This window comes from Canis aureus, chromosome 26 (genome assembly GCF_053574225.1).
Source record: "Canis aureus isolate CA01 chromosome 26, VMU_Caureus_v.1.0, whole genome shotgun sequence".
Taxonomy (NCBI): domain Eukaryota; kingdom Metazoa; phylum Chordata; class Mammalia; order Carnivora; family Canidae; genus Canis; species Canis aureus.
This window is the reverse complement of record NC_135636.1, coordinates 35280840-35308000: the sequence shown is the minus strand read 5'-3', so window position 1 is coordinate 35308000 and position 27161 is coordinate 35280840. Positions and strand designations below refer to the sequence as shown.

Sequence of the window (27161 nt, the reverse complement as noted above, 5' to 3'; positions counted from 1 at the left end):
ACAAACTCCCATTAGGCACCAGTTAAGGGATGTTTCCAGAGGGGGTTAATCCTCTGGCTCTTCTAGGCCTGCTGAGCTTTGCCAGCAGTGCAGGCTCTGGCTGCCAGAGGAAGCCTCAGACAGTTGGGAGCACAGAGGAGGCTTAACTCGGAGCTCTCCCATAGGCATGTGTCAAAGCCACAGAGAGCTTTGCTGCAGACTGTAAACTAAAGGAGGCCAGGGACTGGGTCTGTCTCCATCATGGATTCCCAGTTTCTAACACATTCCCTGGCACATAGTAGGCATTCAAAGAACACTTTTGGATGAATGGACAGATGGATGGACAGAGGATGAATGGATGGCATTTTCACTGAATCTTAAAGGCTGAGTAGGAGTTCACCAGTGCACTCCAGGAAAAAGGAACATCATAGTCAAAAGTACAGCTAGCAAAAACATACTTCCATGTTAGGAAAGCTTAGGGCAACATATTCCTTTGTTTAAAACCTACAGCTGCTTGGCCACTCTGGAAAAGAGTTGGCGGGTCCTCAAAAAGCTAAAAACAGAACTACCCTATGAAATGGCAATTGCACTACTAGATATTTGTTCAAAGGATACAAAAAATAGTGATTCAAAGGGACACATACACCCCAATGTCCACCATAGCCAAAATATGGAAAGATCCCAGATGTCCATCAACAGATGAATGGATAAAGAGGTGATGGGTTCATGTATACACACACACACACACACACACACACACACACACAATTACTCCACCATCAAAAATAATGAAATCTTACCATTAGCAGTGACATGGATGGAACTAGATGGTATTATTCTAAGTAAAATAGTCAGAAAAAGACAAATACCATATGATTTCACTCCTATGTAGAATTTAAGAAACAAAACAGATGAACAGAGGAGACAAGAAGGAAAAATTAAAAAACAAAGATGGATGCAAACCATAAGAGACTCTTGACTCTAGGGAACAAATTGAGGGTTGCTGGATAGGAGGTGGGTGTGGGGATGGGGTAACTGGGTGATGAGCTTTAAGGAGGGCACTTGATAAAAGGAGTACTCGGTGTTACATGCAACTAATGAATCACTAAGTTCTACCGCTGAAACTAATAATACACTTTGTGCTAACTAACTTGAATTTAAAATTAAAAATCTACAGCTTCCTAGAAAGTGTTTCCTTCTGGGAAGGCATCATTTGCCTCCCTGTAAATTCCACTCCCCTCCTACTTTTGCTTTTTGGCACAACAACAACAACAAAAAAAAACATAACTTCTCTTTTGTATCACAGTCCTTCAGATACTTGATGATATACCTACTTTCCCCAAACCTAAAAATCTCTAGTGTCTTGTCAATGCCCCAGAAAGATTTTCATTCAGGTATTTTTTGACCACATGACATTAGGTTATAGGTCCTCAGATTAAGAGTGTAGGATATAGGGTTGTGTAGTAACTTTATTGTCCTTCAGATGTGGGTTCAGATTTTGCCACGACCAGTTGCGTGATTTGGAGTAAGTAACCTGTCTTCCTTGAACCACACTCTTCATCTGTAGAATGAAAAGTCAGAATGCTTAGCTCACTAGAAACACCAGTGAGCATTTATTCAAGTTCACTCTCTTCCACTGAACTTAGTGAACTTTTGCCCACCATGTTCCTGCTAAGCCACATCTCTGACACACCTTGCCCCCACCCCACCCCCCCACCCCCGGACTTGTGAGCTTTCATTTTAGGAGAAGGATGACACCAGATAAATAACCATGTCACCTGGGTCAGAGAATTTAGTCCAAAGGAGGCCACCCTGGTCCTTCCTCCCTCTTCCAGCAGCTCAAAGTTAAGCAGGCATCCTTCCTCCTACAAAAGCAGGAATAAGTACTGCTCACTTGTTCACCTGCTGAGAAAAGGGACTGATTACCCAAGAAAGGGAAGTGTCGCCCACAGAAATCGATATAGATGAGGCTTTGAAAGGGTTGGCTGGCTGCACAGGATTAGATATTGATCTTGCCTGTTTTCCCAGTTATTGCTCTGTTCGCCACCTGTGGAGGCCACTTCTAATCTCCGCCTAATACCAAACAAGACAAGAGAGCTCAGCCCAGAGCAGACTGGGTACGTGATGGTTGCAGAACCATCATGAAGGAATTCCCAGTACCCCCGTCTAGAAAACCATGGACACAGGCAAAGAGATTTCTTCCAATACTATGTGACAATTGGGATTGAGTGGAGGGTTAAAGCAGAACTGGACACACAGACTGAACTTGGTATGAAACCCAATCTTCAGCTGCCCCATCAGACTCTGAGATGTCAGGGAGGATGGAGTGGAGGCAGGGGAATCAGGAGGAGGGGAGAAGGCATTTACATAAATGTCTGTTGATCCTCTGAGAAATCCTATTAATGGAAACTTAGTGCATAAAAATAAGAAAAAATAGTTTTGCCTACCAAATTGGAAAAGGTCTTTTTCTTTTAAATGATAATACTGAATGATAGCAAGTGTTCAAGGAAATGAAAGGAGTGAATAACTTTTCTGGAGGGCAATCTGACAATACATTTCAAAAGCTGTAAAATTCATCATACACTTGGAACCAGTAATTCCACTTCCGGGAATTGATCTGGAAAATGTAATTAAGAAGGTGTGCAGGGCTTTGCTATAAGTTACAAGGCACATGCCCTTCTTGGAACACAGACCAGGGTGGAAGGAAAGCTGGCTGTGAAGCCCAGGTGTGTAGGAACTACAGTGAGCAGTTTCTGGATGCTTATAGTGGAAGGTCCACATCTCCTGCAGAGAAAATCCTATCAAGGCCAAGGGAGCCCCAGCTAGTTGATAAACATGTGGCCATGGCCGTGTTAGGAATATGGAGAGGACTGCATCCTTGCCCTAGAAACTTTCACTTTATGATAAGGGACATGGGCAATAAAATGGGAAAGTACACAGTCTTCTAGGAGAAACCATGGAAAATCAGAGTAAGGGATGCAAAGAACAAGAGGGTTAATTCTACACAATGGGTAAGTCTCCATCAGGGGATGGCTCATGAACCGAGTCTCAAAAGTGAGTAATATTTAACAAAGGAGACAAGTAGGGGAAGAACATTCCAAGGTATAAGAAAATGTTCATGAAGTGCATGTGTACAGGGAAGGGAAGAGAGGTACATCTGGAGAGCAAAAAAGAATCAAATCACAGGGGCCCCTATGAGCTACAGTGACCCAACCTACAGGATTCCAATGCAAGGAAACATGAAAGCTGCAACAGTGGCCCATGTCTTCCTTTAAAAACAAAGTTAAGGGATCCCTGGGTGGCACAGCGGTTTGGCGCCTGCCTTTGGCCCAGGGCGCGATCCTGGAGACCCGGGATCGAATCCCACATCGGGCTCCCGGTGCATGGAGCCTGTGTCTCAGCCTCTCTCTCTCTCTCTCTGTGACTATCATAAATAAATGAAAAATTAAAAAAAAAAAAAAAGTTAAGTGCCTTGACTGTTTGACCCGGGTCTTCTTTCTGCCTGTTTCCTCAGGAAATTCTTTCAAAAATAAAAATTTTAAAGCTCAAACTCTAAAATAATATTTGCAGAATATCTCTTACTTCCAGAACCATTAGGCTGCTTTGGTTAGAAAAGTCTAACTTTTCCCAATCTGCTTTACTTTTATCATCTTGCAGGAATGGGCCTCTCATCTTACAGCCAATATTCATGAGACAATCACCAAACCTATTTATTCTACTATTGGCAAGACAACCTTATAGAGAAATCTGGTAAAAGAACAGGATTGTTTGCAGTTTTTACTGCCTTTCCCTCCATAGATAGAACTTGGTCATGGGCTACATAAGATCAGCATTCATCCCTGGTTATTTACGCTCATGTAGAATCAATCCCTAATACCATGTGAGAGAGCCAATAGAAAAAGTCTTGACAGCTAAGATAATTTCCAGTGGGGAAACAAAACAGAAAATGTTCTAGCCATCTTTCTCTTTAACTTGTATTTTAGTAATTCAAATATGCCTTTGGGTGAGATATAGATCAGCTACAGAAGACAAAAAAAAAAAAAGATAAACATTCTCTTCAAATTGATAACAAGGTTTTGTTACCATATACCAAGTATTTATTATACAACTGTCCTGCTATGGAAATCACTGACAGAAGAAATAACTTATTTCGCAAACCAAAGCCACTCTTTTGGTAGCTGCTTCCCAATATTATCTACTAATAGCCATAATCATTAAAGGAATTGACCACAATTATTTCCCTTCCTGTGTCCATGTCATTTTTCAATGACTCTCAAGCTCTACCATCAAAAGGTAGAGCCCACTCTTTTACTCCTCAAATCTAGATTGGCCTTGTAATTTGCATGATCAAAAGGATGATGGAGAAGAACTCAAGTGTCAACAGAGTCTAAGTGAATGGGACACCTGGGTGGCTCAGCAGTTTAGCACCTGCTTTCGGCCCAGAACATGATCCTGGAGTCCCAGGATCAAGTCCCACATCAGGCTCCCTGTGTGGAGCCTGCGTCTCCCTCTGCCTGTGTCTCTGCCTGCCTCTCTCTCTCTCTCTCTCTCTTTCTCTGTGTGTGTGTGTGTGTCCCATGAATAAATAAAATCTTTTTTAAAAAATTCACCATTATAGGGGGATCCCTGGGTGGCGCAGCAGTTTGGCACCTGCCTTTGGCCCAGGGCGCGATCCTGGAGACCCTGGATCGAGTCCCGCAATCAGGCTTCTGGTGCATGGGGCCTGCTTCTCCCTCTGCCTGTGTCTCTGCCTCTCTCTCTCTCTCTCTCTCTGTGTGTGACTATCATAAATATAAATAAAATAAATAAATAAATAAATAATAAAAAATAAAAATTCACCATTATTAGAAAAAAATAAGTCTAAGTGGGAGGCAGCATTCCCCCCCTTAAGGATATGGTATAGAAGAAAGACAGCTAAAACAGAGTTAAATGAGATCCAGAGTCTCATAATATCCAAAATGTCCTGGTTTCAATACAAAATAACTCATCATACCAAAAACCAGGAATCTAACTGAATGAAAAAGAAGACAATTGATTAGATGCCAACAATGAGATGAGAAGTAGAAGTATCCAATAAGAATTTTATTTTTTTTTAAGATTTATTTATTTTTAAAGAGGGAGTGTGGAGAGAGAGAGCAGGGGGCGGGGGCAGAGGGGGGGATTACCTGGGTGGCTCAGTCGGTTAAGCATCTGCCTTCTGTTCAGGTCATGACCCCAGAGTCCTAGGATTGAACTGCATCAGGCTCCCTGCTCAGTGGGGAGTCTGCTTCTCCCTCTCTCCCTTCCCCTGCTCCTACTGTCTCTCTTGCTCTCTCTCTCAAATAAATATTTTTAAAGAGAGAAAATGTGTGCTTGCATGTGAGGGGAGGGCCGGGGAGTATAGAGAATCCTCAAGCAGACCCCATGCTGAGCAGAGAGCTTATCTCAGGGCTCAATCCCAGGACCCTGAGATCACAACCCGAACTGAAATCAAGAGTCAGATGCTGACTGAGCCACCCAGGTACCCCAGAGTTACCCAAAAAGAATTTTAAAGCATCATAAAAATGTTTCTGTGAGCAATTATGAATGGATATGAAACAAATGGAAAAATAAGAGTCTCAGCAAAAAAATAAATGAAGATGAACTGAATGGAGGTTTTAGAACTGAAAAACACAAAACTGAAGATTTAAAAACTCAATAGGTAGGTGATCTCAACAGCAGAATAGAAGAAAAAGAATTAGTGGACTGAAAAGCATGAAAGTAGAAATTACCCAATCTGGACACCAGAGAGACAAACTGGGGGGAAAAAATGGAGGGCTCTGAGACGTTGGGTACTTTACACAAGATACAACATTTGTGTTCAGTTCAGGAGAGAGGAGAAAGAACAGAGCTGAAAAAGTACTGAAAAGAAATAACAGCTGTCGGGCAGCCCGGGTAGCTCAGTGGTTTAGTGCCACCTTCAGCTCAGGGCGTGATCCTGGAGACCCAGGATCGAGTCCCACATCAGGCTCCCTGCATGGAGCCTGCTTCTCCCTCTGCCTGTGTCTCTGCCTGTCTCTCTTTCTGTGTCTCTCATAAATAAAATCTTGAAAAGAAAAGAAAGAACAGCTGAAAACTTTCCAAACATGGCAAAAGACAGAACCTTACAGATTCAAGTTGAGCAAATTCTAAATGACTTGAATGATGGCATATTTCTCATTAGAAACGATGGAAGCCAGAGAGAAGTGGCACATGTTTCAAGCACTGTAAGATGTTTTATCCAATGAAAACATACTTTAAGAATGAAGGAGAAATCAAGACTTCTCAGATGAAGGAAAACTAAGAATTTCTCACCAGCAGACCTACCTAAAAAGAACTCAGGAAAGTTCTAGAAATAGAAATGGAATGATTAAAAAGGGAACATTGGAACATCAGCATGGAAGAATGTGGGTAATTACAGTAGACTTTCCTTCTCTTGAGTTTTCTAATTATGTCTGATGAAGGAAAAATTATAAAAACATGAACAGGACTTGTATGATAAAAACTACAAACCCCTCATGAAGGAAATCAAAGAATATCTAAATAAATGGAAAAACACATGTTGGGTTGGAAGACTCAACACTGTAAAACTTAATGCTCCTCAAATTGATGTACAGGTTTAATGCAATTACTACCAAAATCCCATCAAAATTTTTTCTATAGATAAGATTTTAAAATCTATATGAAAATGCATAGGCATAATAACTAAAAAATTTTTGGAAAAGACTAAAGTGGGATGAATTCATGTACACAACTTCAAGATATATAGTTACAGTTATCAATACATTGTAGAACTGGCAGAGGGGGGCAGCCTGGGTGGCTCAGCGGTTTAGCACCACTTTCACCCCAGGGCGTGATCCTGGAGATCCGAGATCGAGTCCCACTTCAGGCTCCTTGCATGGAGCCTGCTTCTCCCTCTGCCTATGTGTCTGCCTCTCTGCCTCTCTCTCTCTCTCTCTCTCTGTCTCTCACATGAATAAAATCTTTAAAAAAAAAAAAAAGAACTGGCAGAGGGGGGCACCTGGGTGGCCCAGCGGTTGAGCATCTGCCTTAGGCTCGGGGTGTGATCCCGGTGCTGGGATCGAGCCCCACATTGGGCTTCCTGTGAGTAGCCTGCTTCTTCCTCTATGTCTCTGCCTCTCTCTCTTTAAAGATTTAAATAAATCTTAAAAAAAAAAAAAAAAAGAATTGTCAGTGGGATAGATGAAACAGATCAAATATTAGAACAAGAAAGCCCAAAACAAATCCACACAAATATGCCCAACTGATTTTTTTTTTTACAAAGTGCAAAAGCAATTCAATGGAAAAAATAAAGCCTCTCACAAATAATTTTGAAACAATTGGGCATTCGTAGGCAAAAGAAAAATGAATTTTGACCTAATTCTCACAACTTAGATAAAAAATTAACTTAAAAGGAACAACAGGGGGATCCCTGGGTGGCTCAGTGGTTTAGCGCCTGCCTTCAGCCCAGGGCGTGGTCCTGGAGTCCCGGGACGGAGTCCCATGTGGAGCTCCCTGCTTGGAGCCTGCTTCTCTCTCTGCCTGTGTCTCTGCCTCCCTGCCCCTCTCATGAATAAATAAATAAAAAAATTTTTAATGGAAAAACAGACTTATCTAATAGAAAACATAAAACTATAAAATTTTTATAAAAGAAAATCCTCTGGATCCATGCATAGGCAGAGTTCTTAGACTTGACCTCAAAAACATAATCCACGAAAAGAAATATTGGAAGGGTACTTGGGTGGCTCAGTGGTTGAATGTCTGCCTTTGGCTTAGGTCATGATCCCAGGGTCCTGGGATCAAGTCCCCCATCGGGCTCCCCAGAGGGAGCCTGCTTCTCCCTCTGCCTATGCCTCTGCCTCTGTGTCTCTCATGAATAAATAAATAAAATCTTTAAAAAAATATGTTGGTAGACTGGACTTCATTGAAATTAAACACTTCTACTCTGAAAGACCAGGTAAAGAGGATGAAAACACAGGCTACAGAATGGGAGAAAATATTTGCAAACCACATATCCAACAGAACACTGGTATCTAGAATATATATATAGAGAGAGAGAGTTCTTTCAAAATCAACAGTAGGGTGGGGGGAGGCAATACCACTAGCAAATGGGCAGAGAACTGAAGAGATATTTCCATTAGAAGATATATAGATGATTATAAGGCCACAAAAAGATGTTCAACATTATTAGCCATTAGGGAAACACAAATTAAAATTGTAATATCACTGAACATCATTAGAATGGCTCCATTTTTTAAGTGACACCACCAAATTCTGGAGAGGATGTAAAGAAACAGGATCATTCATACACCACTGGTGGGAATGTAAAATGATCTGGCCACCCTGGAAAACAATTTAGCAGTTTCTCTTTTAAAAAAAATCTAAACATGGAAGCACCATGTAACTCAGAAATTATGCTCCTGGGCATTTATCCAAGAGAAATGAAAACTTACATTCACACAAATGTCCATATACAAATGTTTATAGTGGTCTTACTCATAATGGCTAGAAACTGGAAGCAATCCAAAAGTCTTCAGCAGGCCAGCAGTCCCACAAACTGGGGTCTATCCACATCATGGATGGCTACTCAAACAATAATAAAGAACTATTAATTCATGCAGCAAGCTGGTATAATTTCCAGAGAGTTATTCTGAGTGGGAAAAGTCAATCCCAAAGAGATACAAAATGATCCCATTTATATAGCATTCTTAAAGTGACAAAATTGTAGAAATAGACAACAGATTGATGGGCTTCAGTGATGGGGGAGGGGATGAGGAAAGAAGTAGATGTGGTTATAACACGGACAATCTTTGTGGTGCTGGACATGTTCTTTGTCTTGACTAGCTCAGTGCCTGCATCCTGGCTACAGTGCTCTACTACAGTTTCCTAAGATAACACCAAGGGGGGAAACTGGGTAAAGGGAACACAGGATCACTATTACTTCTTGCAACTGCATGTGAATCTACAATGGTCTCAAAACATTTTCATTTAAAAAGTAAATAAGGGGTGCCTGGGTGGCTCATCGGTTGAGCATCTGCCTTTGGCTCAGGGAGTAATCCCGGGACAGGGGATCAAGTCCCACATCGAGTTCCTTGTGAGGAGCCTGCTTCTTCCTCTATGTTCTACCTGTCTCTCATGAATAAATATCTTTAAAAAATAAAGATAAAAAGTAAATAAAATGTGGTAGAAATGACGCCAATTCCAAGCCAAGATCTTAAGAAAATGTCACAGTTCCTTTTTCAAAACCCCACCTAGACACCATGTGAACAGCCTAGGGTAGGTAGCCTGCTGAGAAATGAGAGACCACGTGCAACAAGACCAGCCACCTCGGCTAAAGCCATTCTGCATCAGCCAGCTCCCAGCCAAGCTGGCAGTCCAGCACGGACACAGCACTGAGCCGGGCAGAGAGCAGAAGAAATGCCCATCTGGGCCCTGCCTACCTGCAAATCGTGAGCTAAGTAAATAGTTGTTGATTTAAGACCCTACAGCTTTGGGTGGTTTGTTACATAATAAAAGTCAACATATTTACATATTTTGAAACCAACATATGTTGGAAGGTTCCCTAGAAAGTTATTTGGTTTAACTTTGAAATCTCTTATGCTCTGAAATATTTTATGTTTGGACATTTAATAAGCCCTATTTTTAAATCATCTAGGCTAAAATGCCTACCAAGTTAGACTATTCCAGGTAGAGGAAGGCCTGAATCTGAAGGTTTCACACACACTTCCCGCACCCCCACCAGCACCACTACCACCTGGGTCAGATAGTCACTTAAGTTTATGAGCTACACAGCCTCACACAGGGACATAATGTCTCCAACAGCTCTCAGCCTGTTGGTTTGAAAACTCAGGTACTTCCCAGGTGAAATCTAAAGCTGACCCCTTATAAACAGACGTCAGGAAGAGACCAAGAAAAGAGGCCAGTCCAGAAAATGAGTGGGAAATATCAGTGAGGGTGATAGAACATGAGAGACTCCTAACTCTGGGAAACGAACAAGGGGTAGTGGAAGGCGAGGGGGGTTGGGGTGACTGGGTGATGGGCACTGAGGGGGGCACTTGATGGGATGAGCACTGGGTGCTATGCTAGATGTTGGCAAATCAAATTCCAATAAAAAATATACAAAAAAAAAGATCCATCACTACACATATTTAATAAATTTACCTCCTTATAATGGAAACTTAAGATCTATTGATTCTCCTAGAAATTTTCAAATATGCAAAGCAGTATTATTAACTATAGTCATCATGCTGTGCATTACATCCCCAAAACTTATTTGTTTATACAATATTTTTTTAACCAGTCTTCCTTTGATGTATATATAGTCATCAAATTTTGCTAATAGGAAGCATGCTATAAATCATTATTGTGCACTTTTTTTATTTTATTCCAATAAAATCTTAGATATGTAATTATTGGGCAAAGAGAAGCTGTATACTTAGGGCTTTGGGTTCATATTATGGCTCATATTATGTCCTCTTGAATTGGGAGAATTTTGTCAAAAGATTTAGACACTTATCTAAATGTTTTCATTCAAATCAATATATATTCAAATCTTCCTTATTTAATAAGTTTCAAGCTTAATAGTGTTATACCTCTTTATAATTTGGGGCACCTGCTTTGCTGAGTTTTCATCAAGAAAACATGTTTTATTCTGTCAAATGATTTTTCTGCACCTGTTATTTTTCTTTTCTAGTTTTTGATACGGTGAATTACATTGATTTTTGAACCACCTTAATTGGGGGGATAAAATCCACTTGATCATGATATATTTGCTTTTATATACTTTATACACTTCTATTTGCTCTGTTAGTATTTTATTAACAGTATTGCCCCTAAGTTCATAGAGGTCTAGCCTTTTTAAAAAATGCCTTTGGTTTTGGTGTCAAAATAATGCTGTCCCATAAAATGGATTGTGACATATTTCTTTTTCTATTTTCTGAGAAATTTGTACAACAAATTTGTGGCATTATTTCTTCATTAAATATTTAGTCAAGTGTAATAGTTACTAAAGAAAAGAAAAGAGAAAAGAAAAGAAAAGAAAAGAAAAGAAAAGAAAAGAAAAGAAAAGAAAAGAAAAGAAAAGAAAAAGGCCACTCCAGATGGATAGGTGGCAGGTTCAAAAAGCAAAGGGAACTTATATACCAGGCTCACCTTGGGCAACCACGAGGCCAGCACCTGCAAGAATCTTAATAGTTTACAGAGAGATCTTAATGGGACTCCATCACATATGCCATCCAGATAGTCTCAATTACACATTGCTCCCTCCCACTGTGTCCTTGAAAACATCTCCCACCGTGGGAGGGGTGAGTAGAATGTACATTCCAAGAATGGAGAGGGCATGTGGAACCTCCAATTGCCTGGGTCCGGCTCTGGGGTCAACCAGTGCTCACATCCTCCCGAAGACCTCCAACATCAGTGGGTACTGGGAGAGGTCAACCCTGGCTCTCTTTTTCCTTGTGTGAGGTCACAATGAGGCATGTTCTACACCAGCCCCCAGAGTTGCCATAGTAACACTGTCTCGACCATGCACCCTTCACTACCTACCCTCCACTCCCTTCCTAGTGTCATCTCCTAAAAACACCACCTGCCCCAGAATTCTTGTCTCAGGGTCCTCTCCAGGGAGGCCCCTTCAAAACAGACAAAAGCTGGAGACATTGAGATAATAACAAATACTGGTTATATTTTAAAATGCTGTATATGTAAGTAACAATTACTGCATTCCTACTAGGGATCAGGTTTGGTGCTAGCCCAGAAAGGGCACAGGGTGGGAAAGTCGGCAGTGGGGAGGAGGGGGAGGGAACTCAGCTGCAGAAATGATTGAGGTATGGTTCCCCCTCAGACACAGCTGAGAGTTTAGTTAGGGGCAGGGAAGCTGGCCCAGGACAACAGAGAAAAAGAAACATCGAGCCAGGCTTGGGTCTCCAGATTAAGGCACCCAGATTCTCAGCAGGGGGCAGAGGGCACCACCAGCTAGGGTTTCCTGGAGTAGAGAGTCACCAAGCCTCCTGGGGTCTGAAGGTGGCCAAGTTTATATTTTCACCTCCACAACAGCCTAATGGGTACATGGGAAGAGCCCTATCATTCATGCCATTTTTTTCATGGAAGGGAACCGGGGCACAGAGAGGTCCAAATTTGTACAAACCAGAACTGGTTCACATCCACTTGGTCTGTGTCACCAGAGGCTCATTTGAGGGTGGAAGTCAGCCCGGACCCCATTCTGCTCGAAGTTTCCTTGGCTAAGTGAAAGGGGATACCCAGACACTGCTCTGAAGGCCTGGGGGCAGGGAGTGTTTCCAGAAAGAAGGGTTCCTGGGAGCTCAGTTCTGAGCCCAGCTAAGAATGGGGGCCTAGTCCCCACCTCAGGAAGTGGGATTTTTCCCGTCCTATCTCCTAACCTCACCTCCCAAATCCCCGGTTTTCTGCCTCTGTTCCCACGCCCCTGTCTGACTTGGCCCCTCTGCTCCCAGGGGACACTTCCTAACTCCAGGGAGCCACAGGGATGTCAGAACCCTGGTTCCCATAGCAACCTGGCCAGGTCACAAGGCAACAGAGGCCTTGCCTTTGCAGTCAGCTCCGTTATAACGGTCAGTGGCCAAGGCAAATTTCAGGTCAGCCTACGAGGTTAATTTGCAGCTTTCTCTGCACAGAAGCCCCCAGCGTGGAAGACAAGGGGAGTCCTTAGCCCAAAGCACACTAGTAATCTAGGATAAAATCCAGTGGGCCCAGTTCCCCCACTCAAACCTGGGGAAGCCGGCCCAGTTAAACAGTACATGGTCTGCTCATCAGCGCGTGATCTCTGAACATATCCTGGGCAGCATACGAGGGTACATGGAGACTTCCAGCATGAGCTGGAACATGCTGGTGCTTACCAAGCCCTCCCTCTCTCAGCCCCATCCCCAGATTAAGGGAAATGGACAATAAGGGGAGACACAAGCACCAGCCCCAAGGATGGAGCCTGGGAGGGGGACCACGGTGTTTCCCTGTGTTCACCTCCCAGTTCAGAAGGGTTCTTGACAACCTCTTTGGGATCTCCCAGAGCCCAGTCCTACTGGGCAATAGACATTTGCCCAACTGGAAGGCTCTGCCCCAGCCTGAGCCCTCTCCTGCTTCCTCAAAGATCTCCCTTAAAACAAGCCAGTACTGTGGATGGACAAGGGCCTCTTCGCTGCCTGAGGCCCAATTAGAAGACCCTTCATCTCTGGCACTGGACTTGCCCAGAAGCTTTAGAGACACCTGCTCCACTGCTCCACAACTAAAGCCCAGGATGCCTGTGGGCATGACATGGAGGGGAGCCTGCTGTAGATCCCCGCCTGGGTGCAGGTGAGTGCATGCTCAAGTGTGCCCTGGGTGTGAACAGGTCATTTACTGCCAGCCAGAGGTAGTTAGGGTATGGCTTCCAGCAGAATTTTTAATCCACTGCATTTGGACAACCTATTAAAATGCTTACTGTGTGGACAGCACGTTCCAACACCTTTACTAGATCATTTGGACCAGAGGTTCCTGGCTGGCTGAGTCAGGAAAGCATCCAACTCTTGATCTTGGAGCTGTGAGTTTGAGCCCCACATTGGGTATAGACATTACTTAAATACAACTTTTTAAAAAAGAACAAGTGGACCAAAAAAGGAGTGGGAATAGCAAGTGCTACCTTTGGGAGCTCAGCGTGTGCCAAGAACTGCTCTGAGCCCACTCTGGGTACTATGTTATCCGAACTTCACCACAATCCCATGAAGTAGGACTAGTTTTTATGGAGAAGGAAACAAGGTCTAGAAAAGTGAAGTTATTCATCCAGAGTCATACAGCCAGTAAGCAGCACTGCTGGAATTTGAATGGAGAACCCTGGAACTCGGGGCAGCCCCGGTGGCTCAGCAGTTTAGCTCCACCTTCAGCCCAGGGCGTGATCCTGGAGACCCGGGATCGAGTCCTGCGTCGGGCTCCCTGCATGGAGCCTGCTTCTCCCTCTGCCTGTGTCTCTGCCTCTCTCTCCTTCTGTATCTCTCATGAATAAATAAATTAAATTAAAAAAAAAAAAAGGAAGAACCGTGGGACTCCAAATCCCGCACTGTTCCTCACCCCCTGAACCTGGAAGAGGAAATAAATAGCCAATTCCAAAGGCAAGAGTCCATGCGCAACAACTCAACACGGAGTCATCGGTTTCAGTAAGCAGAAATGGTGGCAAGTCTGCAAGGAAAACTGACAAGGGCCACCCAAAATCCTCAAGTCTCATGGTGGTGGAGCTTCTCTCATCAGAATAAGACTATGGACAGGAAAGTTCAGGCTGGGGAGGGAGAGAGGTATTTGGTCACCCTACCTGTTAGATCCTTATAAGCCGTAGGTGGTACTTCTGGTGGCTCACCTTGGGAGCTTGGGGTGAAATCTGAAACCCGCCAAACCCAAGAGGGCAAGAAGAGACTCAGGGAAGAGGCTGCTCCAGATCAGCAGATAGCAGGTGAAATAAGCCAAGGAGCTTACACACACAACACTTGTCTTGGACTCCGGAAGACAGCAGATCTTAGCACCTGCCCTCTAGAAACTTAACAGTTTACAGAGAGGCCTAATGGGACTCAGTCACCTGCACCCACCAGAGGGTCTCAACAACACCTTACTCCCTCAAGGCTACCTCCCGACAAATGGCTCTCGCTGTGGGAATGGTGAGTGGTAGTATATTCTAAGGACAGGGGAGGAGGAGGAGCCTCCAATTGCTCTAGGGTCAGCTGGGGATCGTGTCCTCTTGATGACCTCCTCCAGCACCAGAGAACTCTTCATCTGCCCAGGACTGTTACTTGAACAAAAAATGAACACCTGGTAGTGGCTAACAGCAATGGGGCCAGGATCCAGGAGGGTGCTCACTTAGTCTCTATGCCCCGGAGAGATTATGGAGTCTGGGCTCACCATGTTTGTGGGGGTGTGGGATGGTCGGCCAGCAAGGCCTCCACAAAATGGAGGGAGGACATGGCCCAGGAGGCTGATGAGTGTGCGAGGGTCAAGGCAATGAGCCAGTCTGCATAATCAGAAGATTGCTTACAGGCAGGGGTGCTGAGAAAGAATGTGACTAGTTGAGCATAAGGGGAGCCAGGTTTCTCCTGTTAGAGAGGGAGACAAGGAGTTTGATTGGAATTAGAGACACCGGGGGAGGACTCAGGGTTTTTTTTGTTGTTTTTTAAAAAAGATTTTATTTATTTATTCATGAAAGGCACAGAGAGAAGCAGAGACAGAGGCAGAGGGAGAAGCAGGCTCTCTCTGGAAAGTCAGATGCGGGACTTGATCCCAAGACCCCAGGATCATGACCTGAGCTGAAGGCAGAGACTCAATCACTGAGCCACCCAGGTGGTCCCTCAGTTTTTAATATACACAAGTGACTGTATCACCAGGATTGAATCATGAAGAAACCTCAGACAAGTCAAACTGAGAAACACTCTAGAAAGCATCTAGCCCATACATTTTGAAAAGTGCTAAAGTAAAGGAACGATGGAAAAACCAAGGCACTGTTCCAGACTGAAAAGGACTAAAGAGTTATGATAAGTAAGTGCTGCACAGAATCCTGGATAAATCCTGGACCTGAAAGCAAGGGTGCTGATAAAGGATGGTTACTGAAGGCAAGATCTGAATGGTTCTGTGGATGGGTGGTATTCCTGGATCCGTGTTAATGTCCCTGTTTATAGTTCTACTGAGGTGATGTAAAAGAGTGTCTTTGTTTGGGGAAAATACCCACTGAAGTATTTAGAGATAATTAGCCATATTTGCAGCTCACTGTCAAATGGTTCAGAAAAAGCACAGACAGAAAGAGAAAGAATAATGAGGCAAGCATGGAAGAATGTTAACAATTAGAGAATGTAAGAGTATACAAGGAATCCTTTGTTCAACTTTTGCAAATTTTCTATAAATTTTAAATTATTTATAAAATTTTAAAGACATTGTAGCTAAAACCCAAAATACAAGAAACAACAGGTATTGGAAAGGATGTGAAGAAAAAGAAACCTCATGCACTATTGGTGGGAATGCAGACTGGTGCAGACATTGTGGAAAACATTGTGGAAAATTTCTGAGGAGGGTCATCAGAAAGTTAAAAAACAGAACTAGCCTATGATCCAGTAGTCACTACTGCATATTTATCCAAAGAATACGAAAACACTAATTTGAAGGGATACATGCACCCCTATGTTTGTAGCAGCAATGTCCACAATGACCAAATTATGGAAACAGCTCAGGTGTCCATCAATTGATGATGGATAAAGAAGATATGGTATATATATATACATACACAATGGAATATTAATCATAAAAATGAATGAATCTTGCCATTTGCAATGAATCTTGCCAGCAACATGGTTGGAGCTAGAGAGTAATGCTAAGTGAAAGCCAGGCAGAGAGAGACAGATACCATATTATTTCACTTATAATGTGGAATTTAAGAAACAAAGCAAAGGAACAAAGGAAAAAGAGAAAGAAACCAAAACACGGCCTCTTAATTAACCAACAGATGGTCACCAGAGGGTAGGTGGGCAGGAGATGTGTAAAATAGGTGAAGGCGATTAAGAACACACTTACCATGATGAGCACTGAGTAATATATGAACTTGTTGAATCATTATATTGTATACCTGAAACTAATACAGAACTATATATTAACTACATTGGGACTAAAATATTTTTTAAAAATTCTCTTATGTTGCATTACATATTTAGTTGTTACTGCTGCCTTGCCTACTCTAATCAATGTGCAACTATTTTTTTCCAAGGAGTCAGAATGTATCATTAGCATAAATCTTTATTGAATGGGGTCAGTGTGCCAGAAGCTGTGCCAGATTTATAGGACAGAAGAAAACTGGCACAATCTCTGCCCTCCAGGAGCTCCCAGTGAGATATGGTAGATAGTAAACAAATTACATACTTTTTAATCCCAATTACAGTAAATACTGGGGGAAGGGTTTATAACAGGGTAATCTAACCTAATCTGGGGGTGTCAGGGAGGGGTTCTCCAAAGAAATGGTGTTTAACAGTTCAGGAAATTTATCCTGGCTAAAAAGATTACAATCAAAATGAGAGTGCTTACATGTTCAATATCCTATCATGTTCTTTTCAACGTTTTGGATATCCCCTAAACAAACTATTATTTTCTTGTGAAAATATTGAGGAACTCTCAATTGTGTGTATGAGTCCACCCAAGGATTGCCATTGATATTTGAATAATTTTTAAGCTTCCTGATTCTATCCTTGCCACTTTGTAATTTATGGGGCAACCAGAGGACTCTGTTGAAAACATTGGTAAGACTCTTTCTCTGCTTAAAACCCTCCAATTACTTCCCATCTATATCTGTTATCTACTGCTGCAGTGATAGCTGTTAGCAAATAACCAAACTGCAATAGCAATAGCATAGAACCACGAATATGTGGGTTTCTATGGATTGGGCTGGACTCAGATGCTCCTGGTTGGGCTCACTCAACATAGCAGGGGCCAACTGCACATTGTTTGATCTAGGATGGCCTCAACGCTGTTCCACGGTTCCATCCTCCAGCAGACTAGCCCAGGCAAGTTCCCATGACCAAGGCAGAGGAGCAAGAATGAGTAAGCCCAATCATGGAAGAGTGTTTTGAGCCTCCTCTAGAATCCTATTTGCTAATATAACATTAGTCAAAGCAAGTAACATGGCCAAGCTCAGAATCCAATGGGAAGGCAGTGCTGAGTTACATGGCAACAATTATGATTACAAGGAGGAGTGAAGGATTGGAGTCATTAATAGGATCAACCAAACACAATATCTCACATAGAATAAAACCCAAGTACCTTACCACAACCTACGTGATCTCACCCTGTTGACCTTTCAAATGTCACCTTGCTTTATTGAGTGCTAGTTTTGAGGGCTTAGCATGGGCCTGGCACATAAGTGCGCGATAAATATTTCTTCATTAAATGAATGAAAAAAACGAATGAATGAATGAAACATTGTTTTCTTCCTTTGATACATATGTGCTGTTTAATTGGTAGTTAATTTGTCTCTAAAAAATTCAACATCTTTTAAATTTCTTTTCAGTTTTAGTATGTATCATAAATGCTTCTGTATCTCCCCCACAAAGTCTGGAAACTTAAAAAGTGTTTAAGCCACTGTAGCAGCAACAGATATCATTATGAATCAGGCTTTATTTTAAGGTACTAATTGGATATCTGCCCACATAAAGTTCCTGGAAAGGTAATAGCATGGTGATGCCTCCTTGCAATAAATACTTTGGTATTCAAAGAGGAAGAAGACTCAGGCTACAGACAAATCAGGAAAAGGGGAGGTTAGGTTTCCCCAAACCATGGTTATTGCAGTACTTCTGACAGCATGACTAATTTAGGAGCTAATTCTCTCCTGGGATATTCTGGGTCTATAGCATAAATTTGGGGAGCCCTGAATAGTTGAACAGTTTAGGGAAAGCCTGTACTCCAACCTGTTTCTTCTGGGAGTGTGTTAAAGAGTTGGATTATGGATTATGGGCTGTTATCCCCACATCTGTGTTTGCTCGCTGTGTCCCCAGCACCTAGCTCAGTGGGCTGGAAATAAATCTCTGTGGGATGAATGAATGATCCAGGTAAAATGAATTAATTAAGATCATGAGAATGGTGTCTGAAAGTTAGTATCTCCCTGCTGATGGGTGTTGGGGTATAACTATCCCAGCTCCCTCATCTTTTGAGATAAATGGGAGGTATGTTTTTTTTTTATTTTTTATTTTTTTAGGTCTCTCGAAGTTCCACCAGGGGATTAATCTCTAGGTACCCACTGTGGTGGCTGGATTAATAGCTTTATTTGCTTCCTTTCCTTCTCCTAGATTACCTTCCTCCTCATCTACTCATATTCCTTGCACCTCCCAATAAAGTCCTTGTATTCTAGTTCTTGGCTCAGAATCTTCTCTGGGGGAACCCCATGCTAAGACAAATGGGTTGTGAGCAAAGCAATCCTAGAACAAGAACTATGCTCCAGCAAGACACATCTTGCACCCCACACAGAACTGAAGGAGCTGCTTCTGCACCCCTGCCTACATAACCCAGTATTTCCCTTTCCTACTCATCATGGGCCTCAGCTCTGAGGATTCCAAAGTGCCCTAAATGTGCAGTTTTGCTATTTATTTCACAGGATGCAGAATCCATTTTTGCTTTATCTCTTTCCAGACAGTTGGTTTGTTTTAATGGACTTCTCTTCCGCCTGTGCATAATTCTTCTCTAAATTAACTTCTCTTCTCAGCCCCACATAATACACACTGGGCTGTCAGCTCATTACTTTTACATCCTTCCTTCTTCTGTTTATGCAAAGGTTTAATTAACTATGAATTGCTGTGTAGGCAACAGGAAAAAGCCCACCCACTCCGCCATGTGGGGCTATGTGGCTCAACTTCAATAAGGAAAGAGAATCAAAAGAGAAGTGTCATGAGAACGGGCCAGAAGGTGAGGCTTGAGCATAAAGATTTTAATCCTTTTGCCACCACTTTCAATGATTAATTTATCCACTAAATATAAAGTTGCTGCTGTGTGCTTGGCATTGTTCCAGATGTGAAGGTGAGTGAATCAGAAAGACATGAGCCCTGCTCTCACAGAGTTTATAGTCTACCGGGGGAAATAAACGAATAGCGTCTTAGCTATCTATTGCCACATGACAAATCACCAATTACTCCTTTAAATGACAATAAACACCCAATATATCTCACATTTCAGTTCCAATATCTCAAATGGGGTCACACATGGGTCAGGAACTCAGGAGCCACTTGAACTCAGCTCTGGTGGAAGGTCTCCTGTGAGATTGCAGTGACTCTCATCTGGGCTTTAGCTGATGCCTTGACTGGGTTGATGGCTCCATTTTCAAGGTGGCTCGTTTATGTAGCTGGCAAGTTGATGTTGGCAGTAAGAGGCCCCAGTCACTCTTATGTGGGCCTCTCCGTGGGATGCTTGAGCATCCCTATGGCAAGGCAGATGGCTTCCCTAAACAGGGCAAAGCTATGCCCTTTTTGACCTTGAAAGTCATACATCATCCACTAGACTCCAGTAGTCACACAAGCCAGCATGATTCAGTGTGGGAGAAGAGACACAATGACATACATACTGGGAGGTGAAGATCATTGGGTACCATCTCAGAGACTGTCTACCACAATAAGGAAACAAGACAAAAATTAGTCATTGTGATCAGTAATGTTAAAATAGAGTAATAGAGTTAGTGACTGGCAGGGCACAGCAGATTACACAGCAAAAGTAGTCAGGGAAGGCCTCTTTCTAACCATATAAGCCAACAAAATCTCCCTAGGCTTTTTTATACTTCAGTGTACTCGTCGATAAAAGGGAAACAATAATCGTTCTTAGCTCACAGGGTGGTACGAGACTCAAATGGGATCACGAGTATAGAAGTTCAATTGTTATTTTGGTTTCTTCATGTAAGTGGCTACATCTTTGCTTCCAAAGGACCAATAACCCTAACTGGGATAGGTGGGGGGCCCCTGCTGCTGCCAGCTTCTGAAGGGAAGTCATAAAAACATTTGGGCAGAGACCAGAGCTATGAGGACCCAGCTGAGCTGCACATCAGCAAAAGAGAGACTTGATTGTTCTCCAGCTTCCAGCTAAGACAACACACTTGGCTAAAGAGTATTTGTCAAGCTCTGTGTCCTGGGTGAGGCATAGATGTTAGCAGGGATGATTCGTTCCTCAGGAGAAGGACATCTTTTCCACAAAATTTCAGCCCAGCTGGTGCTAGACAGAGCAAAAGAATTTTAGAATTCAAAAGTCTGGATGTGAAAGAGTGGCACAGCTGGATTTTGTCATTTTTCCACCCTCTCTCCTGGGCAGGAAATGAGAGTCAGAATCAACTCCTGGAGCTCCTTCTGCTTTATTTTGCCAGCTGCTGGACATTGTCAAGTTTCTCTCTCCTCATGAGCAAAAAAGGAGGTGGTCTGACCATCAGCAAAGATAAAAATATGATACACAATGTTCAAGATGGTGTAAGAAAGTTGGTTTGACCCCTCTGGGGGAGGGGCACACTGACAGCCGTGGCAATCATTTGTTTTTTTTAAAAATGTATCTTTGAAGGGGCAATCCCATGCATAGAATTCTTTTTAAGATATTATTTATTTATTCATGAGAACACAGAGAGGCAGAGACATGAGCAGAGAGAGAAGCAGGCTCCTTGCAGGGAGCCCAAATCAGGACTTGATCCCAGGACCCCAGGATCATGACCTGAGCCAAAGGCAGACGCTCAACCACTGAGCTATCCATTGCCCCCCCATTCATAGAATTTATCTTAATAAAATAAGGATGTGCACCAAGTCACACGTATTTACATGGAAAATTTTTGTTAAGACTTTATTACATTCGGACACCTGGGTGGCTCAGTGGTTGAGCTAAAGCAGGATATCAAATAAACTGTGTAGGCTTAATAACATTATCAAAGAAAGAAATGTGGTTTAGGGGTGCCCAGGCGGCTCAATCAGTTAAGCGTGTGCCTGTGGCTCAGGTCATGATCTCAGAGTCCTGGGACGGAGTCCCACATTGGGCTCCCTCCTCAGTGGGGAGCCTGTTCCTCCCTCTCCCTCTGGTCCTCCCCCCACACACACTGTGGGCTCACTCTCTCTCTCTAATAAAAAAATGAAATCTTTAAAAATAAAAAAGGAAATGTGTTTCAGACTAGTATCTATACCTCAATATCTATCCTCCATCTTTCCTATAATAATAAACCTCTGATTTCTAGGTAGGCACATGGCTGCAGAATATGGACATATTTCCCAGCCTGTCTTGCAGTTAGAATGGCCAGTGTTGAAGTTCTGGCCAATGGATATTAAAAAGAAGTAACATGTACAGTTTTCTGATCATGTTGTCAACCTGACTCCTTGATACTTTTCACCTTCCTGCTGACCAAAATATATATATGGTGGCAGTGGGTTTGTTGTGATATAATAAATAATTTGCCTGGTTTTTGTCCTGGGTACCTAGCACAGACCTTCAAAAACCCTGTGGATGTCCTAAGTGATAGAGACCATCTCTTTTATGTAAGGTATGTAATGTAATTTATATAAATGAAATGACTCTAGATAAGGCCCTAGATAACGTCAGGATGAGGGTCGGGGGCTGATCACCAGAAGGACCAAGCATGTGATTAATAGGCCGAGGCTTTCAGCCACTTAACCTCTAAGGAGGGAGAGGGATCTGGATATTGAGTTTAATCATGTGGCCAATGATTCAATCAATCATTGTAAACCCAATAAAAACCCTGGACTCAAAGCCCAGAGGAGCTTCTAGACTGGTGTACACATTGATGTGCCGGCTGGGTGGTACAGCCTGACTTCACAGGCAAAGGGCCTGGAAGTCCTGCATTCAAGAACCTCCTACTCCTTCTGTGTGTACCCTTTAGGATAAAAGAGTAATCGTAAGTATAGCACTTTCATTCTGTGGATAATTATGGCAAATTATCACACCTGAAGGATGTTATGGGAACCCCCTGGACTGGGGGCCAATTGGTCAGAAACAGGTGGCCTGGGAACACCAGCTGCAATCTGAAGTGGTGATAGTCTTGTGAAAGCATGTGAGTCCTTAAGTTGTGAGATCTGATGCTAACTCTGGCTGGTTAGCATCAGAATGGAGTTGCAATACAGCCAGTTGGGGTGGAAATAGAGTAGTGTGACCAAATCTACCAAGTTGCCAGGTACTGAGGAATTTCCCAGGACATGGGACTGTCAGTGCCACCAGGAAAGTCCCAGGCAAACCAGGACAAATCTTTCTCTGCTGTGGTGCCTCTATAGTCATAAGGACCAGGGCAACACCCTAAGGATTGGTGAGGGGAAAAAAAAAAAAAAAAAACAGATCTGGAGTCCCTAAGGATTTCATGAAAGTAGAGCCTCCTCCATGTAGGCCTGGACTGCCCACCTCCAGTATTTTACATGAGAAATAAATATTTATCTTGTGAAAGCCACTACTTCTGTTAAACAGAGATTCATTTAATTTTGGTACCTTAAGGTAGAGGGCTGAATGTAACAGAAATAAACATCTGTATGGCTTCAGACCACTGACTGGGTGATAGATAGGCATTGCTGACTCAGAGAGTACAGGTTGGAATATTAGTAATCCTTGTTATGCAGTGATTATATACTTGGCAAAATAGTAATGCTCTACTTTGCAAGATAGACCATGTGTTCGCTGAGTCTGTAGTGCTCGCATCTATATACACATAATAGAGAAAGAATGTTGGTCTGTGTTGCTGCTGCTTGTGGATTTCAGCAAAATCCTAATGAAGAGATATAAATCCAAGATAAGGCTAGCCAGTGTGCTACAAAAATGGAAGAAAATACAGCACTGAAGCGCTCTCTGCCTGTAGCTTAATCTAAGTTGACCAGGAGTCTGGCCATTTGGGGCTTTTCAGAATTGAAAGGGCCACTTACTTTTATACCAAAATGAAGCTATTAAGAATGGTAGTTCTGTAGTGCCAGACTTAGCAGGAAATAATACCATGGCTCCAAAGTTCTATCAATACCTTCTTTTAAGAGATATTTTTGCCATAAAATTAGAGCTAACATGGAGGAAACTGTCTGTCCTGGAGCTGTCTTCCCCACCCAAGTCTTTGTTTTAGATGCGACTAGTTAGCTCCCACTCAGTTGAAGGATAATGAGCAAGGCACCTTTAAAAGGAAAATTTTTAAAGTAACACAAGAGTTTTCAGATTTGAAAGCTTCTAAACAAGAGAACTGTTCTAATTGTGTTTTTTTTTTTAATTTTTTATTTATTTATGATAGTCACAGAGAGAGAGAGAGGCAGAGACACAGGCAGAGGGAGAAGCAGGCTCCATGCACCGGGAGCCCGACGCGGGATTCGATCCCAGGTCTCCAGGATCGCGCCCTGGGCCAAAGGCAGGCGCCAAACCGCTGCGCCACCCAGGGATCCCCAGAGAACTGTTCTAAGCAAAGAGAATGTGTTCTGCAAGGCCTACCTCAGATGTCGCCAAGAAGAATAACAGACAAGGTAACACCAGGAGACTTCAAGGATGATGAAACGCAGAGTCTCTCCAAGAGCAAGAATCAGAGGCTGCTTGATGGGCGATGAAGTTTGTCACGGTTAGGGAGCAGCAGCCATAGGGTGTGTTTTACTCTCTCCTCTGTCCCAATGGGATTTTTACTATTTTCCTGATCCTACTTCATCACAGTATATTGGCTATGTGAAAGGCTGATAATTTATCTTATACTTTTTTTTTTTTTTACCATGTCAGTCTTGAATTTCCTATCTTCTACATTTTCATGTGTGAGAAAAATAAACTATCATCTTATTTAAGCTGCTGTTATTTTGGGTCTCTCCTCTATGCAGCCAATGCTATAATGCTAACTAATATATAAAATATTGAGAATAAATGAATTATGCATTCACTTTTAAAGCTAGAAAAAAAAATCCCCAAAAAGGTAGAAAGAAGGAAATAAAAATAAGAGCAGAAAGTGATGAAAGAGGAAAAAACAGAAGTTTTGACAAGAACTTTTTGACAAACTTGACAAGAAGTTTTGACAAAGAACAAGTTAGTTCTCTGAAAATATTCATTATGTGGGCAAACTTATTACAAGATTAATCAAGAAAAAAGAGATAAGGCACAAACAATATTCTCATTAGATTGTAATTAAAATACAGAAAAAGTTTGTTTTTTAATCATGAAATTGTTGCAAACAACTTTATGTTGACATAAAACATAGATACAAGGAGAAATTTTCTACAAAAATAAAAAATATCAAAATTGACACAAAGAAAAAAATGGAAAACCTGACTATATCAATAACTATTTTTAAAATGGAATCATTTGTCAAAATTCTTCTCCAGCTTCCCTAAAATACCAGGCCCAAACAGTTTTATAATTAGATTTTACCAACATCTGAGGATCAAGATATTTCTGTATTATATAAATTCTTTCAGGAAGAAGAAAGAAGGGTACTAGCCTATTTTATGAGGCTAGATTAACCTTGATTCTAAAACTAGATATGGATAATTAATTAGCTTTACTAATGCAGAGAAAATCCAAAAATCCCTGTGGCTTATAAAAATAAAGATTTATTCCTAATTCATATTACATGTGAACTACAGGTCAGCTGAGCAATGCCCAAGGCTGCTTCCCTGCTCCATGTGTTTCCACATTCAGAGGCACAGCTAAAGGAATGTCCCCTGGTGAATCAGGCTCATTTTGGAGGGAAGCTCCAGCTATAGGGATGCAGTACATTCAAACTGAAAACATGTAATCTTCCTACAAGGCAGGTAGAGTCCAATAATGGTTAATAAAAACTCAATCCTCCTCAGATAGCATAAGAAAATTATAGACCAATTTCACCTATAAATATTAATATGAATGTCTTAAACAAAATAGTCAATTGAATCCAATTTTTTAAAAATTACAGAACATGGTCAAATAGAACTTAACGCCAAGTTGTTTACGCAAGAGTGATTAAAAGTCAGAAAATTTGACAATGTGACGCACCCCCCTGGCATGTTAAGAGATAAAAATATATTGTTATCTCAATAGTTGCAGAAAAAGCAGTCAATAAAACTCAACATTCCCACAACTTTAGCAAATGAGAAATAGGTTTTTTTATTTAAATATATACCTAAAATAATAATAGTAACAAAAGCCATAATAAACACAAAACTTCATGGTAAAATTTCAAGGAAATTTTCATTAAAATTAGCAACAACACACAAATGCCTGATATTTCCCCTTCTGTTTTTCTGAAGGTTTTGCTTCCATAAGCAAATACACAAATAAAAATAAGAAAAAGAAAAAAAATAAGAAAAGAAGCAGTATGTGATACAAGGATTGGAAAGTAAAAGTTGTCATTATTGTCATGATTTGCCTACAATTTGATGGCTGCTCTGAAAATCCCAGAGAATCTAGAACTACTAAAACTAATGAGATATTTGAGTTCAGTGGCTTCATTTAAATTCAATATTTTTAAAATCCCAACAGTTATTTTTATACACTAAATACAGCCAAATTAGAAAATGTATATAGAATTAAAAAAAAAAAACAGTATTTACATTAGTCAAAAATCCTAAGGTAACTGGGAATAAATCTAACCCCAAAAGCAGGAGACTCTATGAAGAAAATTGCAAAACATGGCAATACTTTTTGAAGGCCTGAATAAATGGCAAGTTATATTATGAATAGGAAGGAAGACATATCACAAGGATGCCAGGTCTCTATAAACTAATTCATAAATTCCATATGATTTTAATCAAAATCCAGATAGAGCTTTTCATGGAACTTGTGCTAATTCCAAAATTCACATGTAAGAGCAGTAACCTAAGAAGAGCCAAGGCAATTCAGAAAAGGAAGAAGTGAGGGGAGTGGTTTATCTTAAAAGATAGGAGAGATATGATGAACCTACAGTAACTAGGGCAGTATGTGGTATGGGTGCAGGAATAAAATTGTAGTCCCCTGGAACAAAACAGAGAGCATAAAAGCAAACCTACCTATGAATATAAATGAGGTATATGAGAACATTACATATTGATATAGCCATTCAACAGTTTGGGAACAATTTGACTTCTGCATGCAAAAATAAAAATTATACCTTCGCTTGTATGCTACATATCATTTTAAAAATTGCAAATGGATTGGGGACCTAAATGTGAAAAATTATTTTTAGAAGAAAATGTACACCTCACTTTTTGTGAACTCACAGTTGGGAAGAATTTCTTAAACAAGAGATTAAAAAGCATAAACCATAAAAGAAAGATTGACAAATTAAAGTTAAAACCTTCTCTGCAAGAAAAAAAAAGATACCAAAACAAAATGAGAAGACTAGACAAAGTGAGATCAGCTGTTTATGATGCATACGGCCAACCAAGGATTAATTCCAGAGTATGTAAAGAACATTTACTAATCAATAGGAAAGTACAGTGTTCAAGTATGACCCCTAAATCAAAGGCATAGCAGGTTGCCCAAAATAGCAGGTGTTAATTTTTGACCAAGCTATTTCTTACTCCAGCACCTCTACACTCTAGCCCAATGAAGTTCTGTTTGCCGGAAGCTGATAACTGTCCACATCCATCAGAAATGTTCACATCAAGACCGAAGTTTGTGATAAGATTTGAAATGGAGTGATTTGGTGTTGCTGGAGGACAGGGTAAGATAGAACAACCAGATACAGAAAATGAAAAAACAGTGTGGAAGGCATGGTTAAAATAAACAAACAAGTAAATTTTGGCTCCAGGGAA

General features: G+C 41.6%; 1 protein-coding gene and 1 long non-coding RNA gene across 50 annotated transcripts in view; one reads left to right on the top strand and one right to left on the bottom strand.

Moving 5' to 3' along the window:
• The window catches only part of LOC144298368 (uncharacterized), a 234434-nt gene extending 221982 nt beyond the window's left edge, over positions 1 to 12452 (bottom strand). For 3 of the 48 annotated variants that reach the window (XR_013365358.1, XR_013365363.1, XR_013365364.1), the window contains exon 1: positions 12119 to 12370. The gene's annotated coding sequence lies outside the window, so the exon portion shown is untranslated. The other 45 variants (XR_013365330.1, XR_013365336.1, XR_013365351.1 and 42 more) reach the window with 29 other exon arrangements.
• LOC144298371 (uncharacterized) lies at positions 11491 to 24238 on the top strand. 2 transcript variants are annotated; one of them, XR_013365367.1, is made up of 3 exons: positions 11491 to 11675; positions 13094 to 13296; positions 23711 to 24238. It is a non-coding gene; the product is annotated as an uncharacterized LOC144298371 (long non-coding RNA). The 2 variants fall into 2 exon arrangements; XR_013365368.1 differs by lacking the exon at positions 23711 to 24238 and adding an exon at positions 18689 to 18840.
• The last annotated feature ends 2923 nt before the right edge of the window (positions 24239 to 27161 follow it).